Below are 16638 nucleotides of genomic sequence, written 5' to 3'. Positions count from 1 at the left end.
GGCTTTTGCCAGCTTAGAGCCTGTGCCCGCCATCCCCAGGGCATGCAGGGCCCTTCGCCCCCATCAAGCTTCATCTTGCCCATCCACTGTTCAGCCTTGTTTAACCACAGTGAGGGAGGCAGGAAATTGTTTCCTGCCTTCTGAGAAACATTTCATGGAACTGGAAAAAGTTTATCACAGTACTTTTCTGAAAGAGGTTTTGGTTCTCAGGTAAGTTTTCTTTCCTAAAATCTAAGTGAGTCACATATACATCCCCCACAAGAAATTCCACATGGGGCGGCAGAGATGTGGGAAAAGATGGGTTTTGGTTACAAAAACATGTTCTCACACACACTCCCTCCAAAAGTCCTGATATGTCCTGACAGAAATAGCTGCGTTTGGAACACCCATACCTATCAAAAAGCGCCAGCTTCCAATGAAAAAAAAAACAAAACAAAACAAAGCAAAAACAAACAAACAAACAAACCCCCCACAAAAACCCAAACAAAACAAAAGAAAGGTTTCTGTGTTGCTTTATGCTCTGAATCGAGCCAAGAGATGGGGCTGGCGAGTGAATCACACCCCAGTGCAGCTCGTGGACCAGTGCAAATCGTTGCCCTTCAGCTCACACATGTGCCCCAAAGACAATTCCAGGCGTTCCTCCTCACACCTACCGGAGCTGCAGCTCCCAGGCTGAACCCTGTGCTAAGCTGCCATGGCCACTCAGTGCCCGGAGGGGATCCCCACTACCGGCACAGACAGATGGCACCAGTCACATCCATTCCCCGTGGCACAGCCGGCCTGTCAGCCCCGGTGACAGCTCCGCTGTGACGGCTCTCACAGCCAGCGCCCGGAGCACAGCCAGTGCTGCCGACCAGGGACAGAGATCTGGGACTGCCTTTGCACCTCTGAAGCCACAGTGGTCACTTTCTTATGAGGGAAGAGCTTTTACTCCATTTTCCAGGTCTGGGTTTTGCGTTTCCCCGCGTCTGGCTCTTTCTTTTCACAACAAAAACCAACCCACCCTTACTTCTATAGCCATATAGGAGGTCACGTGCAAAGCCCTGGGACTCCAGCTCCCAGAAGAGAGCACTGGAAGGCAAAAGCAGGGGAACAAACTATTAATATGATTTATCTTTTGCACAGGGACTCCACCCTCTCTTTCAAGACCGTGCATTTAGATAATGAGAAACAGGGTATTCCCACCCCTCACGCACAATCCCCTTTTTATTCCCTATGCAATGAGGAATTGAGATATTAGACTTTCTCAACCACTTCCCACAAGAGCTGTCTCTGGCTTTGACTTTGATAATCCAGCTTGACTGATCTTTCTCCGGCAGTGGCATTGGCGTCAGCAGCCAAAGTGATGGATGGGCTTTACAGCTCAAACAGCCTTCAGGACAGCTGCTTGAAGACAAGTGTCTAAGACTAGCAATTTATGCTTTCTCACATTCCTAAGCCACAGGATGTTCATGGGGACCTTTTTTCTTTACTGGTAGCTTTGAAACAGGAGCAAAATAGAAAGGGTGAGACTCTCAAGTAGCTATGCTGCACCTATTGCTAGAGAGAGGAAAGTGAATTATATGACTGGGAAGCAGCAGCGGCTGCCCAAATTTTCTACCATCCCAAAATCCTGATGACTTTGGCTCACACACTGCTTTTCTAGTTTCTCTCTTTTATCTGAATTTTAAGTCCAAGTGTCCTGGGCCACATGTGATAGGAGTGGCAATGCTATTGCCTACAGGTAGAAAATGAAGGTAGGAGACATGGGAAGACAAATAGCTGAGCTGCCACAAAAGAAAAAATGGCATCAGCATTCTGGAAAGATGCACACTAGTAACTTCTGGCAGTTAGAGGCACTGCAGTTGTCAGTTCACAATTTCAGATAACCTGAGAAAGATTTAGCAGAATATGAGTTTATCTCTGTCATCAGTGGATCTGTGATCACTTGAGTAATGTAACAACGGCTGAACCTTTAAAAGTAGTCAGATTGATAGTCCCCATCAAGATGCTCATCAAAAGCCACTAAAACCCTCCTGATTTATGGCTACCAGCAGGAAAATTTAGTTACAGGCACTTATACTTTTCTTCTTCAGCTTTCAGAGGTGCTTTTGTAGAAGTTTCACTGTTTAAGTACTTAGAGCCTAATGAATGATCAAACAATTGTCTGATGTTAAGCTCCCAGGATGCCAGCGATGACTGAGGTTGAAGATAACTTAGAAAAGGGTCCAACAGCAAGCAAAGCTCCTACTGATAAACACAATTGCTTGGTGCCCTTCAGAGCTTAAATTCGTGACCAAGTTACTGCAAAATGAATGCAAATGCACTTCAGATGACCCCAGCAACTAACTGTGTATATAATCATAATCCTTAGCAAAGACAGAGGGATCCAAGTGACACAGACATGCGGGCACATAGACAGCAGTACACGTAGGGCAGAGCCAAGCTGGACATGGCCCCAAACACCCTTCAAAGTTAAAAACAGGGGGGGAAAAATGTTCATTTGGTCCTTCCCCATTGATACAGACCTATAATTGTGTCAAGGGCAGGAACTGAGAGGGTAATCCAAGATGTTTGTGTTTGACATAAATGGAATTTGTACTCAGCATCTTGGAAGCATAAATGGGTGTTGGCCCTCCTGGAGTTTAACAGCCAGGAGATTCTGAGCACAAGCAGATAGCAGAACTGAGCTGTGTCTCAACACCTGAGAAATGCTGGGACTGACACACAGCTGTGTTTTATCAAGAAATGTGACATCCAACCTACTTTCTTATTATAAAAGCAGCAGGACTACGTTTTTAGGAAGAGGATAATTTTAACACTCTTTATACTTGAGTACTTTCCCAACCATGATACAACCATAGAGTAAACAGATGTACCAGGGTGAATTCGGGTAAAGAGTGACTCAGGATTTCTGAGGCATCACCAAGCACAAACAAGACCTTTGAGATCAATTACTGACTGCTTAAAGTGAAACAGCACTGATAGATGCACTCGGTGTCACAGGGCAGTCACCTTTTTCTCTTTAAAGTTGATTTTTCGTGGACATCAGACCTATGAAAGTGGCAACTTCACAGAAGTGATCTGCAGCCGCTCCTCCCAATTCGTGAGGGAGACAACTCCATGTGCCCCATTGCCTCTGGGAATTGTTGTCCTATTTCAACCAGAAGAGAAGCCAAGTTCCTATGAACTTTGAGAAAATGGGAAGCCAAACAGAGCACGAAGTCTCTGCTGGTTCCCTACTAAGGGAAGGGCTGACAAACTGTGCTCTCCCTTGACACCAAAGAACCCCCAAAAGGACATGTTAGAAAGCAGATCTGACTTCTCATGCTGCTTGTGACACAGCTGGCTTTTCCCCCCATTATTCTGTGGTGCACCCTGATATTCTTCAAGCAGCTGAGATCCTGTCCTATAGGACACTTCCTTTCCCAGACCACTTGTACCAGGCTTGCTAGGCTTGGCCTTTACAGATACTCTGTCTTTAACCAGAGCTTGGGGGCAGCTGTGGATTCATAGCTAAAACTCTGTGGTTTCCTTTCAGAAGAGGCAGTATTTCCTGAAAACCTCTGCTGGGTTTTGGAGCCCAAACTCTACTGGCTTTCAAAGGAGACTTTTCCTTCTCACTGCTTGCGGTGCCTGAAACCCTCTCAAGTCACTTTGTTCCTGTAAATGCTTAGGGACTCCTCCAGCTTCCTAGAGTGCTCTGAGCTCTCATCTTCAAGATCCCTTTGGAGGCAGGTCTGGAGGACACCCAGCTAACAATCCACTTCCCTGCCACACTGGAGGACTTGATTCACAGCCTGACTAGGCAGGAAGCTGAGTCCTGATTTCAGTAGGCCTGCAGAACAACTCATGTCTGCACTATCTGTGAGAGAAATTCTTAAACCTTTGCTCACAGTGAGTAGCAGCTGACACTGTTAATCATCACAGAGAAGAAAGGAGGGGGGTGGAAAAACGTCTGCCTCCCAGCTCTTTTACTGAGGCCTTAGAATGAGAACTTCCCTCAGCGGGGGCTGGTTCTTCTCTAACTTCCTTCATTGTTCCTTTGAAGCATCCTGCTCTTAGATCCTGTTGAAAACAAGGTACTGGTAGACTTAGTGGGTAAGTTATGGTCTCCCCCAGGCAACTAAGAAAACTGCAGACAATGCAAGTGAGAATCCTTCCCATATCTATTATGAAATGACCCTGTGAGACTGGAAACACTGAAGCAGCCTAACAGTAGGACAGCGTACCAGCACAGTATCAAAGCCTCTAAAACAGAAGTTCCCCAGATTTTCCAGTGCTTCCTTGTTGTTCAAAGACTCCTACTCCATCAAAGCTCAAACTGCTGCAGGACCAAGAGATCACGTGAGAGGCATCAGAGGATTATTAATTTGAAAGAAATGGGTGGAAAGTGTGTCAAGCACGCCCAATCTTTGAACTGGGTACATTAGAAGAACATTGCAAAATAAAACACAACTGCACATTCATTTCTCTTTAGAAAGAACATATTGCACAAAGCCACAAAAGTTACATGACCTTCATGTGAAGGAGAACAGAAAGACCAATCTTCACTCGTCGCAAATTGACTTGGAAAGGCAACAAAGCAATGCCAGTTTTCACCAGCTGAAGATACGACCAAATGTCTGCGGTGCTCAGAAGGCGAAACTGTGAGGCCTATTCATTGCAAATGCTTCTGGGCATATGTTAATCAGCAAGAAACTTCTTTCCAGAGATGATTATGGTACAAATAGAAGCCCGTGATTTCGGCCTATTGTGAAGACTGTGCCTTCCTCTAAACATGCAGTGGAGGGTGGCACCTATTAACTGCATCTGGCTGCAGAAGAGCCTACAGTCACAGAGCTGTTTCAGTCCAGTAGCTTCCATTTATCTGCAGCATTGTCCTCTCCAAATCCCTGTCCAGAAGACAGGCGAACAGCAGGATAAGTGTTTTTCCCATTGACACTATCTGGTCCAGCAGCATTGACAACACAAGAGGGATCCGTGCCTTGTCCCCGTTCTGGCAGCTCACGGGAGAGATACAAAGATATAACTCAACGCCTCTGAACTGAAGGTTGCTGTTAATGTGCCCTTAAAGGATAATGACACTGGCCATCTGCCTAGAGGCCACAGCACAGGCGGTGCTTTGTTTAGGATCATTTCCTTCTAAAAGTGAAAGAGGATGTTCTGTGTTTTCTACAGCGACACCGAGACCTGAAAGGGGAACTTTATTTTTGTAGAAAAGCCCCACTGCTCCTGCTGTGGCAAAGGAATGAATGGTAAACATCCATTCCATCCCAGGCTGCATCACTGGCACCTCTAAAACACCCCAGAACTTGGTGGCATCACCACTGATGTAATTTCCAGCATTTTGCACCCTAAGACCATTATAGGACTTTATATTGGTGATGCTAGTGTTAGTCTCGTATTCACTGACAGAGAAATAAAGATACCAAAAAACATAACTGTGACCAGTATTCAACTACTCAACAGCCAAAGCAGGAATAAAAATGTTCAACAATGACTTATCAGCCATTTACCTGAGACAGTGTAAAGCTAAGACTTCCAAACAATGCTGACAATCTTAAGCAGGATGAGCATATGAAATCATCCAAATGCATTGCCAAAAAAAAACTGAAAAAAAAAACCCAAAAAAACAAAAACTCCAAACAAAAACCAAACCAAGCCAACAACAAAAAAACACCCCAACCCAACAACCACTAAAATCAAAAAAAGCACAAAAAAAAAAATCCATCTACATAAATGCCAGCTAAATCTTTTATTTGCTCTGGAAAAACTCTTGGCAAGAAAGTAGCGCTGGCCTGGCCCCATACAATTGCACATGAGAGAATTCTGATTGCCTCTAGTTTTGATAAGGAAATTGTAAGCAAGGAGATGTTTTGTAACCAGAATTATCTGCACACAAACATTCAGCAAGGGATAGTCATAACATCAATAGGAAACAGATTTATAGAGTTTTGTTTTCTGTTAATAAAAGTAACTAGTACAGTTCCTCACACTTCAGAGGCACTGGGTCCAGTGGGACAGAAGCCCTTCTGTCCCCAGTTCTTAGGTGTGCTGAGTGCTGGCTAAGGTAGGATAGTGCAATATTGGACTCAAAAGTCAGCTTTTTGCATCCACCTTTGAGTCTGCCCATGTCCATCAGCTCCACAGGAGCCATTCCCAATTCATTCCTTTCTCTTTAGTTTACAAGTTAATTAGCAGCAGACTGAAAGAAAAGGCCATTTATTCAGGATACAGAGATGTCAAACTTCCCAAACTCCAGTAGAGTGCACAGGACAGCAAATTTTTAGTTAATCTGAATTCCAACAGCTGCACAAGAGCACTGGGTGCTCTATACAACATTGGCACAACCTGAGCTGCTGAAAGGATCCCAACAGCCATGTCACAGCAGCTGTGCACCCTCCTCAGTGGTCAGAGCACCCCAGAGAGGCCCTTGGGTATCCACAGCAGGAACGGCAGGGAAGCAGACAACCACCCCCCCTTCCAGAGGCACGTGTTGTAGGATGCAGTGCATCCACAGTCTAGGAGGCTGTTAGGGCAGAAGCAGTAAATCACAGATGGCAGAGTGAGCAAGGTGTGAAGCCAGGAGGGTTCTGAAAACACAAAGGTGGAGGAGGGATCCCAGAAGAGCAGTAAAGTGCAGGTCTGGTTACAAGTAACACCGCCTAGCACATACCTACGTTATACATCAAAAGCCCTCAAATGCTCAACGAGGAATGCCAAAACCAGGAGAGAGTTCACAGCAGCTGAACCTCTGCACCTCTGAGTCCATGGGCCCTGCCTCAGGGGACTGAACTCAGATACCTCTCAAGTAGAAGGCAGAAGAAGGATTAGGTGGGTGGATATGACCCCAACAGCCCAACCCCTGGGCAGAGGACAGCGAGAGCTGCAGGAAGCAGCACCCTACAAAACCAGCCTTTTACACTGACCTGCACCTGCTGTTAGGACCACCTTGAGCTACCAAAAGAAGACTCTCCAAAGTGCCCAAGGTATGATGTCTCAGAAGTCCCATGAAGGGAATACAAGCTGCCCTGGAGGATGATCCAACCCTGGAGGTGTTCACGCCATGCTGAGCAGGACAGGTCTCTGAGCAGGACAGGTCTCTGAGCAGGACAGGTCTCTGAGCAGGACAGGTCTCTGAGCAGGACAGGTCTCTGAGCAGGACAGGTCTCTGAGCAGGACAGGTCTCTGAGCAGGACAGGTCTCTGAGCAGGACAGGTCTCTGAGCAGGACAGATCTCTGAGCAGCACATCCCAGCGTGCCACTGGGGTGTGTGCCACAGAGTCCATTTGGAGGGGACTAAGCAGAGCAAGGAAGACCCTGTAAAGCTGGTGGATGCTTCCTACTTCCTGCTCATCCAGATTTGCACCAGCTAGAGAGTGAAGTCAAGCACAGGTTTGTATGTGCACGTGAAAAATTTGCACTTGGGTCCAGTAGGTTGACTTTCCCCAGACCAGAGCTTCTCTTGCCTATCCCACACAAGGCCCACATGCACTGCCAGCACATCTCAGTGCTCACTCTGTAGAAATTAAATCAACTCAGCTACAAACAGTAATACAGACCCATGACAGGCTCAGTCCTCGCAGCTTCCCTGGCCTTCAGGAAACCGTGAGCCCAGGAGCCACCAGCCTGAGTCACATTCACATCTGGCCTCTCTGTTCAGCAGGACTGGCCTTGGTTTCTAAGTCATCACACCTTGAAAGCAACCTTTTCATTGAGGTAACCCGGCTGATTTCCAAAGGTGACACAAAAAAGAAGATGGATCAGAAAAAGGTGGCAGGCGTGAAAGGAGAGGGGGGAAAAAAGATTTAAAAAAAAAAAAGAGAAGAAAAGGAGCTATGGAACAGAGCAATCTTCTGCTCTTCATTCATGTCATGTTCTGGCACACTTCATAGCTTTCCTCTCTGCAGCCCCCACATCGACGCAGACAGAGCGCAGAAATCAGGCTGCCGTGTCACACACACTGCTGAGAACAGGGCTAAGTCTGTGACTGAGTGCCCTGCAGCCATCCCCATCCTGCCTGCCCTCCTCTTCTGTACAACTGATCAGGGCACAGGGGCTCTGATACTCACTGTAATTAAGCCCTGCTCTTGTTTGGTCCCTAGGAACTGTCATAATTAACTCGATGAATAATGGATGCATTACTTAACTGGGGGTATGAACCAGCTTGTAAAGAATTCACTAAAAGTCTTGGTCTTGCATTACAAAAAGGAATGTGACAGTCAAGAGGAGTATCATTATCAGCACGGCCGGGTCATGCCTGCACTCCTGGTTTCTCCAAGCCAACAGATTGCTTTGAGAATCAGCACAAATGACAGGATCAGACTGAGGGCGCTAGTGTCTTCCTTCCTCATTAGGTCATTGAAAACTCTCTGCTTTCCCAGAAGTCTCACTGTTTATGACACTGCTCCAAGCAAATGCTTTGGGTTGGTGGGAGTACCACGCACATGTTAAAAAACCAAGGTCCTTCATGGCTGTGGAGAAGTTCCTCTGAAGACCGTGCTCAGAGCGAGCAGGGCAATGACTGGCACAGAGACAGTCCCAGTTGTATTTTCTCTGAGCATCTTCACAGAAGGATGATGTGGAGAGATAACAAATCACATCTGCCAGGTAATGTTTTAAAAATGCTATTTCCTGTACAGTCATCACCAAAAAGTGCCAGGGAAATGGGGTCTTCAAATGAAACAGCTCCCAAACCGAGTCTGTTCAAGGCAGTGCAATATATTTACTTTTAGACATTTTTTTTTAATTAATAACATTCTGTAATCAAATAGAGTCAGATAAATCATCACACAGATGCTATGCCTCCCTCTTAAGATAAGATGATTATTAAAGGATAAACCACAAAGCTACCTTCATTTGGACAGGGCTTTTCTTCCCATCTACTTTCAGATTCAAATTAAGTTACAACTTTTTCAGAGCATTCTATCTTTCTCTCTCTCTAAATATCACAGACCTATCTAGAATAGAGAACAGAGCACAACTGTACTCTGATTTTCGTGTTTCAGGTCCCAGGCTACATATTCAATTCTTTCCCTGCTTCTGAAGTTAACTCTACCAGTAAAACTCTTGTTGGACTACCTGTCTCTTGGAGTCTCACAGCAGGATAAATGTGAGCAAAGGTGATGTGGAATGTCCCATACTCTTCCTCCCTTTTTTTCCAATCTCCCAAAGGCATTCTGTTTCTTACAAACAGATTGTGACTCACTGAGACATTCAGAATTACGTTCCTGCAATTTCCATTTTTACTTCACTCATTCAAATCCAGCCTGTTGTGGCTTGCCCAGCTTCTGTTTGGCAAATCCTCACTAGTTGTCCTCATATGGCAGTAGAGTGTGTTTGAACATCAGCTTGAAATGAGATCTAGCAAGTGTTAGAACAGGCCAGTTTCTCTAGATAATGAAGAGCAAAATGAAAAAAGGACCCGAAATATCAGTGTCTCCTCAATATCGGTAACACAGCCTCAAAGAAATGAAAAGCAAGAGTTCAAGCCCAGGGACTGACTTGAGCCAGGCAACCACTGCTGTTTCCTGCCTCTGGCTCCAAGCAGTCCTGCAGAAATTTCATTACCTCACTGCCCAGCTTTCCTTTCCCACTCCTGGCTTTCCTCTCCGTGTAGATGCCCCAGGAGAGCCTTGTTTAGAGGATCATAGCTCTGAAACTCCTTGCAATGTTCCTCTCAGTTAACATGCTCTGGAGGATTACTGAGTCTACAGGCAGAAGAGACAGAGGAGAAACCAAAATGGTGCTAAAATACCTACTGTCAAAGAAATAAGTATCTTAGAAGTTATTTGGAGAACAAAAAAATCAATAGATTTCTGTTCGTGCTGAAAATACTAAAGAAATTATTTTAACCAAATAGCTGCATTTTAACGGAATCTTATGGAGCTGAAACAGCCCAGATAACAACATGCTCAGCTTCATTTGATTTCCCTAGGCCTCTGATGAGTTATATTCCCAGGTAAAGGTGGTGTCTGTGTATCTGCTTGGTTTTCTTTGTCCTGTAGGTTCCCAGAAGAATGTTGCCTAAATGTAAGAGGGTCTTGGCATTTAGAATTATAAAAGAGATTCATAGAATATCCTGAGTTGGATATTCCAACTTTAAAGTCCAGTTCCTGACCCTGCACAAATCACACCAACAATCTCACCATGTCCCCAAGAGCATTGCCCAAACAATTCTTGAACTCTGCCAGGTTTGGGAGCCATGACCACTTCCCTGGGGAGCCTGTCCCAGTGCCTGACCACCCTCCAGGTAAAAAACCTTTTCCTGGTATCCAACCTAATACTCCCCTGACACGGCTTCACACCATTCCCTCAGGTAATTTCAGCATTTTCAACAGCAGTGCTTATCTGCCTGGTTTCCTAATCTAAATGGCATTCATGAAGCAGGTTCTCTAACATCCGTTTACAATTTCTCAAGAGTAAACACACCAGCAGCTGCTAAATGTTCTCTCTCTCCCTATCACATGCTCTCAGTTATACTTCACCTTACAGAAAATGCAATGTTTACATAACTTATACTTTAGGTTACAGATTGCATTACCATGCTCCTGGTACAGCCTGCCCAGGACCTTTCAAGCATCCAGCTCTGTTCTCTATTGCACATAACTTGGCTAACTTTGAGCTCCTTGTGCTGCAATTTTCCATAACAGGCAACTACCTCAAGATGGATTTTTAAGCTATTTCTAAGATTACATCTAAGAACATAGATGGGTTTTTTTTACAGCCTGAACCCCTCTCCCATGCCACCTAAACTAGGAAACCATTTCAGTGAGAAACATTCATGTCTCTATGTTTTGGAACAAGATTTGGGATTTGGGAGCACTGTGAGGTTTGCCCGAGGCACACAGATGTAACAGGTTGCCATTTTCCTTGTTTTTTTTATTCCTCTTGTTGCACATTTTAAGTTTTTGCTTCTCTTCATGAGATAGAAGAAAGGAAATGTAATCCATTCCAATGATGACTGGACAGAGTTTGAGATTTTTTTTGAAAGGACTAAATCAGTTCTGAAGAACCTTAAATTGCTCCATACATTGGCATCATCCTTCTTTAACAGGATGTAATGGAGAGGAATCGTAGAATGCTTTGGGTTGGACAGGACCTTTAATCATTCACTTCAACTCTCCTACCATAGGTAGGGACACCTTTCACCAGATCAGGTTGTTCAAAGCCCTAGATGAACAAATAAATCTAACAAATCTACTGATAAACTAAACCTCTTATACTTGGTTATATACTGGTCTGCAGATGCACCTCAAGTCTGGTTTGACTTATCAGCCAGTCTCCATCCTGGTTTTAGCAATGCCAACTGTGCATTGACTTACTCAACTGAATTTAATTAAAAAAAAAAAGAAGAAGAAAAGAAAGACACCCCCCTGTAGACTCTAGGAGTTGTTAATACTCATTTTAAGCTGTGACCTAAGATCTGAACTTAGATATCCAGGGGATATGCACCTTTTAAGCTACAGTTTCCAGTTCCCTGCTCACGACTCATTCTTCAATGCAAATACAATTTGACGGTATCTGGTGCATAAATCAACGATGTGGCTAAAGTCTCAGTCAACTCTTCTCAGAATAAATGTTGCCATTTAAAATGTGGCAATCAAGCTTGTAAAGGGAAGGAAAGAAATGTCACTTGCAACCCAAGTGATTCTGTTAACAAGCTGGGTTCCTGCTTCAGGTTTTTGTCTGATAAAGCCACTTATCTGACTGTATGAAAGGTCATAAGTAGTTGTTGGAACAGTGGAAAGTCCACGGAAGGCTTTTTTGCCATCCTGCAACTTTTGTTTGAACTTCTAGTCGAATCATTATTTCAGTTCCCGGAGCTGAGTCATTTCATGTGCCTCGCACACGAACGCGCACAGGGCAGCTCTGCTCTGCAAGAAACCTCGGCCCTACAGGAGCATTTCCCTGCATGTGGAAGCGCAAGGAGCTGCTCCACTCATTTCAAGATGTTTGTGCGAGGATGCACGACTCTGGGTGAAAGAACTACATTCCTCATCAAAGCTCACCCAGCAGATCCCGGGGCAAAACTTCAAGCCTTCTTCTCAGTCCCGCTGTGCAGACGGAGCCTCAGAGGAGCGACCCTGCACAGGAGATGTTGCTAAAAGGAGAAGGGTTTAGACAGGACCAACAGCTTTCAAAGGTATGGAGACTCAGTACCAAATTTTTGTACTAAAATCATCTGCCTCTGGCACATCTGTGAACATCCTTTTAGGGAGCCCGAGTAACTAATTAACTAAAAGAGGTATCAGCTCTCTGAAATTTGCTTCTACAACTGCCTTTCCACGATATGCACATGCCATTTGTTGAAACATCATAAGACCTTGTAAACCACAAGCATTACTAAAATATTTTTTTCCACTAACACTCCCTCCCCCTTCTTTAAATAAAGTTCTATGTAAAACCTTTTGCTAAAGATCCAGATTCTCCCACTGAAACCAAGTGCTACTTGTCTGGAAATAGACCTTCTCTCTGCTTCGAAAAGCACCCAGAGCAGATGGCCAGAGACAAGACACTCTGGTATCACAATCTCACACTGTCCCTTCAATTACACATCAGAGGAATAGTCAGAGGGAAGTGTTAACTATTACAAGTTCCTTTACTGAAGAGACCAGTATCTGGCTGAAGTGAAGAACAGAACAATTCACATCAGAATTGGGGATGTCAAATTGAACCTGAGTTCAAAACCTCCTAATGCTCAGCTTCAGTGCCAGGCCAGGGCAAAAGAAGAGTGCTTGCAGAAAACGTTGTTCAGGAGAGCTGTCCAGAAAAGGCAATCCAAAATAACAGGAAAACCTGCAAGTCTTCTCTAAAGAATTGGAGAAAAAAGGTCCTTTTACAAGTCCGAATGCTGCAGCCCCCGTTTCAGCAGATACAGGGCTGCTTGCATCAAACTTTATTTTTACAGAGTGTGAATCACTTCTCACTCAGTGAGAATCACTGGGATCATTCTGCTGTTGGTATCTCTGACACCAGCACTGCTAAAAATACAAAAAACTCCAAAGTCAGCCATGGCGTGTTGTCAGCTCTGAACCTTTCTACGCGATTGCTGCGTCTCCTGCATCTGCTGACAAAGAGCAGGAGCAGGGGCTGACACCTCTCAGAACAGCCTGTTAAAAGAGTGCAGGACTGGGCCCACCCTCCACACACACACTCTCAAAAAAACCTCCTCCTTCTCCATTTATCTCCAATAGTAAATATTTGATTTCTGCTCCTGGTCTGATGAACAATGGCAGCCTGTAATTATAGCTAATACCATACAGGCTGCTGGGCTGTCACTCACTTTTGCTCTCAGCCATGCCTGAGAACAGAAGGACCATACAGTTATCTTTGCAGCACTAAACTAGCTGCTTAGCTCACACCCAGCTAAAGAAGTCATGCAGTTGTAACTCTTTTCCCTCTGAAAACGTGAACTGAAAAGCAGCAGAAGACACTTTTCCAAAACCCCTTTGCCATTTCATATTTTATTCTGCAATGACGGCTCAAGAACGCACATTATCCAATTTTGTCTACCAAATCACAGCTGGAGAGCAAGCCAGTAGTGAGTCCTTCATTTTAAGTGATTATTTACATAATCTTTAACATCCACCCCCTCCGGAAGAGAAATATCTTGCAACATGTGAAGATAGCTGTGCTAATTATGATTTCAGTTGCCATGAAACAGCCTTCAAATGTGGTCCCTCCCATCGTGTTATAAACAAGGTCTTGGGGTGTGGTTTGCTTAACAAGGAGCAATATCTGCAGCTTAACTGTATGTTTTCACGTACGGTGGGATTGTGCAGCCACATGCCACTGGCTGTTGCAGAGGCCAGAACTGCAGTTTGCACCAACTTAGACAAATTCACAGAGAAAAAGTGCACTGCAAATAGCCTCTGGTTCTGCAAACCATTAAGTGACTGTCTGAAGTGTGTTCAGGGAAGAATTTCTCTGAACCAGCCTCCTCCTGGATCCGATTGCACAGCTGGAATTTGGGAAATGGGCTTTGGTCTCTCCACCTCTGGTCCCTGTAACAAGCCAGCTGGAAGTCAGGTTTCCTACCAGGTTTGATCTAGCAGCAGATTGATGGAGTGGCCTGTTCATTCTCATCCTCACTCCCAGGATAAGTGCTTTGTCTAGGGGAAATGGAAAAAAAGGCTCTTTGTAGTGCTGTTGGATCCACTTTGAAACAGCTGTAGTTTGGTTGAACATGGAGGTTCAGGACTCCCATTTTGTCTAGTTTACATGAGATAATATTTCATTCAGTGGTATGGGAATCTCATCTCATTTCCGCTGGCAGACTTGCTCTTCTGTGTCTTATCTCTAACTGGGTGATAAACTGATATCACAGAATCATAAAATAGTTTGAGTTGGAAGGGACCTTTTAAAGGTCATCTAGTCTAACCCTGCTGACGTGGGAAGGGACACCTCCCACTTGGCTCCAATCCCTGTCCAACCTGGCCTTGAATACCTCCAGGGATGGAGCATCCACAGCTTCTCTGGGCAACCTGTGCCAGTGCTTTACACCCTCACTGGAAAAATGTTCATGGAATACAGTCTTAAAGATTTGAACTTAGAATGGCACTCTGCCTATTAATAGGAGTTTGATACCTGGTGAATTTTAGCTTAGTGTGATTTGTAAGAAATTGTCTGCCATCACGGAAAGGCAGACAGGGCAGAACCCATGTCCCTCACATGACAAGGTACATGACCCTGCCAGTATTTTCACTTGCCCAACAAAGCAATGGAAAGAAAGAAACGGCCTCAAATCCATTACTGATATACCACACTTCCTCCAAATGGAAAAGGGGGCTTCTCTTCTCCATGCACCTTCCAGAGGGGAATGGGGCAAGGAGCTGCTGTCCCAGTAATGGTTGTCTAAAAAAGCAAAACTATTTTGTTCAACTCCAATCTAAACTTTTTTTGTTGTTGTTCTTTTCACAGGGCAGATATGGAGAGGTAGCACTCAAGCTGACCCAAAACAGTGTCATGGTTCATTAGCAAATTAGAGTTTTAAAACTAACTATTCCTACAGCACTAACAGCAGGGCAGGATAAGATGTCATGAGAAGATTAAAAGAAAATGCTACCTGGACTACTGATGTTACTGGCCAGACATAGAGGGCTCTTGCAACTCTGCTGTCATTTGTGCTGATGCACACAGGTTTTGTGGCAGAACTTTGGTCAGTGGAGATAAACCAAATGCTCTCTATGCCCAGCATTCAGACTCCTGAGCTCATTGCCCTTCTTTTTGTCCCTTGTTTTCGTAAAGAGTTATATAATAAATTTTGTTGGATCACTGCCACACTGAGTTATGTTCTGCAATAATTGTGAAATCCCTGTGTGGTCGGCTAGACATAACAGAGGGATCACTGCCATATATTTTGCCCAATGCCCCATACACCACAAACAGCATTTATTCCCAGTGTAACTCTGCCATGCCCAGGGGAGTTTCATTTTGGAGGAATTTTTCCAACAAGTCTCACCTCAGTAAGAAAAAAAAAAAAACAAAACAAAACACCAAAACTAAAAGTATCTTTCCCTGACACCCCGAGAAAAAACAAAACAAAACATGTGGCTTAAGGCCAATACAGGGCTCTCCCAACCTTCAAGCTAAAGACTAAAATACTTCTAAAGAAAATAACTATTTGGTTTCTGTTTTTCTCCACCATCTTCCAGACAGAGAGTAAAGCAAAGAAAAACTGGAAGTACTGCAGATCTAAATGCCACAGGTTTCTCCTTGCATCTGTCCTTCATAGTCATTTGCTTCCTCCTCCACACACACCCTTTCAAAGATAAAATTCCATCTTCAAAGCTAACTCTAAACCATCACCAACTGCCTCACTGTTTTTATTTTGGTTTTCTGGACAAATTTTCAGGTTTCAATCCACTGCCTTTAGGTGCAGACAAGTCAACTGTCATATATAAAACACCCTCAAGTGGCAGGAGACACTTTGAGTTTTCTAACAGGGTTCAAGTGGTGAGGATGAGGAATTGAATTCTGGATCATGACAAAGCCTGAGGCTGTGAGATGCCTGCTCATGGACCAGGAGCGATGCCCTGGCACTGTTGAGGTCTCTGATCCAAGCTGGGTTAGGTACCCTACAGGAAAGTTAAGATTTCCAGTGCCTCTTTTCCCCTTGTGCTGAGACAGTGGATGAGCACAGGCTGCAAGGCTGGTGTGGACAGTGATGTTGTAAATACCACAGAGCCTCATCCTAAGATGCAGAAACTCATTCCACTAAGAAAATACAGTCAAGATCATTACAGAACCATAATATGGCTTGGGATGAAGAGGACTGTAGAGATCATCTAGTTCCAACCCTCTTGCATTGGCAAGAACACCTTCCACTAGACTAGGTTAATAACTGAACAGCCAGAGCTGTGCTGTACATCTTCAGCAGATGTTGCATGAGATGAGCTTGCATCCCAAACACGTGGCTGCTGTCCCTTTTGGTTTTAAGGAAAGGGTTGATGTTTCCCAATCTCCACTTTCTTGCTTAGTGTGGGCTTTTTCTACTCCAGGGGTAGCCCCTGCTAAGCAGGAGCCCCCAGAGCCATCAGTCTGAAGTGCACAGTGACCAGAGAGCTGATAATTCCCTGCTGCTACTGCTGTAGGATTTAGTCACTTGTGTACTTAATAGCAGTCAACTTTGCATTTATAGGCAAGGTGGAGACA

At 44.6% G+C, this 16638-nt stretch overlaps 1 long non-coding RNA gene across 1 annotated transcript in view; it reads right to left on the bottom strand.

Moving 5' to 3' along the window:
• The window catches only part of LOC113991168, a 247908-nt gene that overhangs the window by 146269 nt on the left and 85001 nt on the right, over positions 1–16638 (bottom strand). The gene's annotated exons all lie outside the window — the stretch shown is intronic.

This window comes from Pipra filicauda, unplaced genomic scaffold (genome assembly GCF_003945595.2).
Source record: "Pipra filicauda isolate LSUMZ 115617 unplaced genomic scaffold, ASM394559v2 scaffold103_size3290846_pilon, whole genome shotgun sequence".
Taxonomy (NCBI): Eukaryota; Metazoa; Chordata; class Aves; order Passeriformes; family Pipridae; genus Pipra; species Pipra filicauda.
The sequence above is the reverse complement of the archived record's forward strand: the minus strand, read 5'-3'. Positions and strand labels throughout refer to the sequence as shown.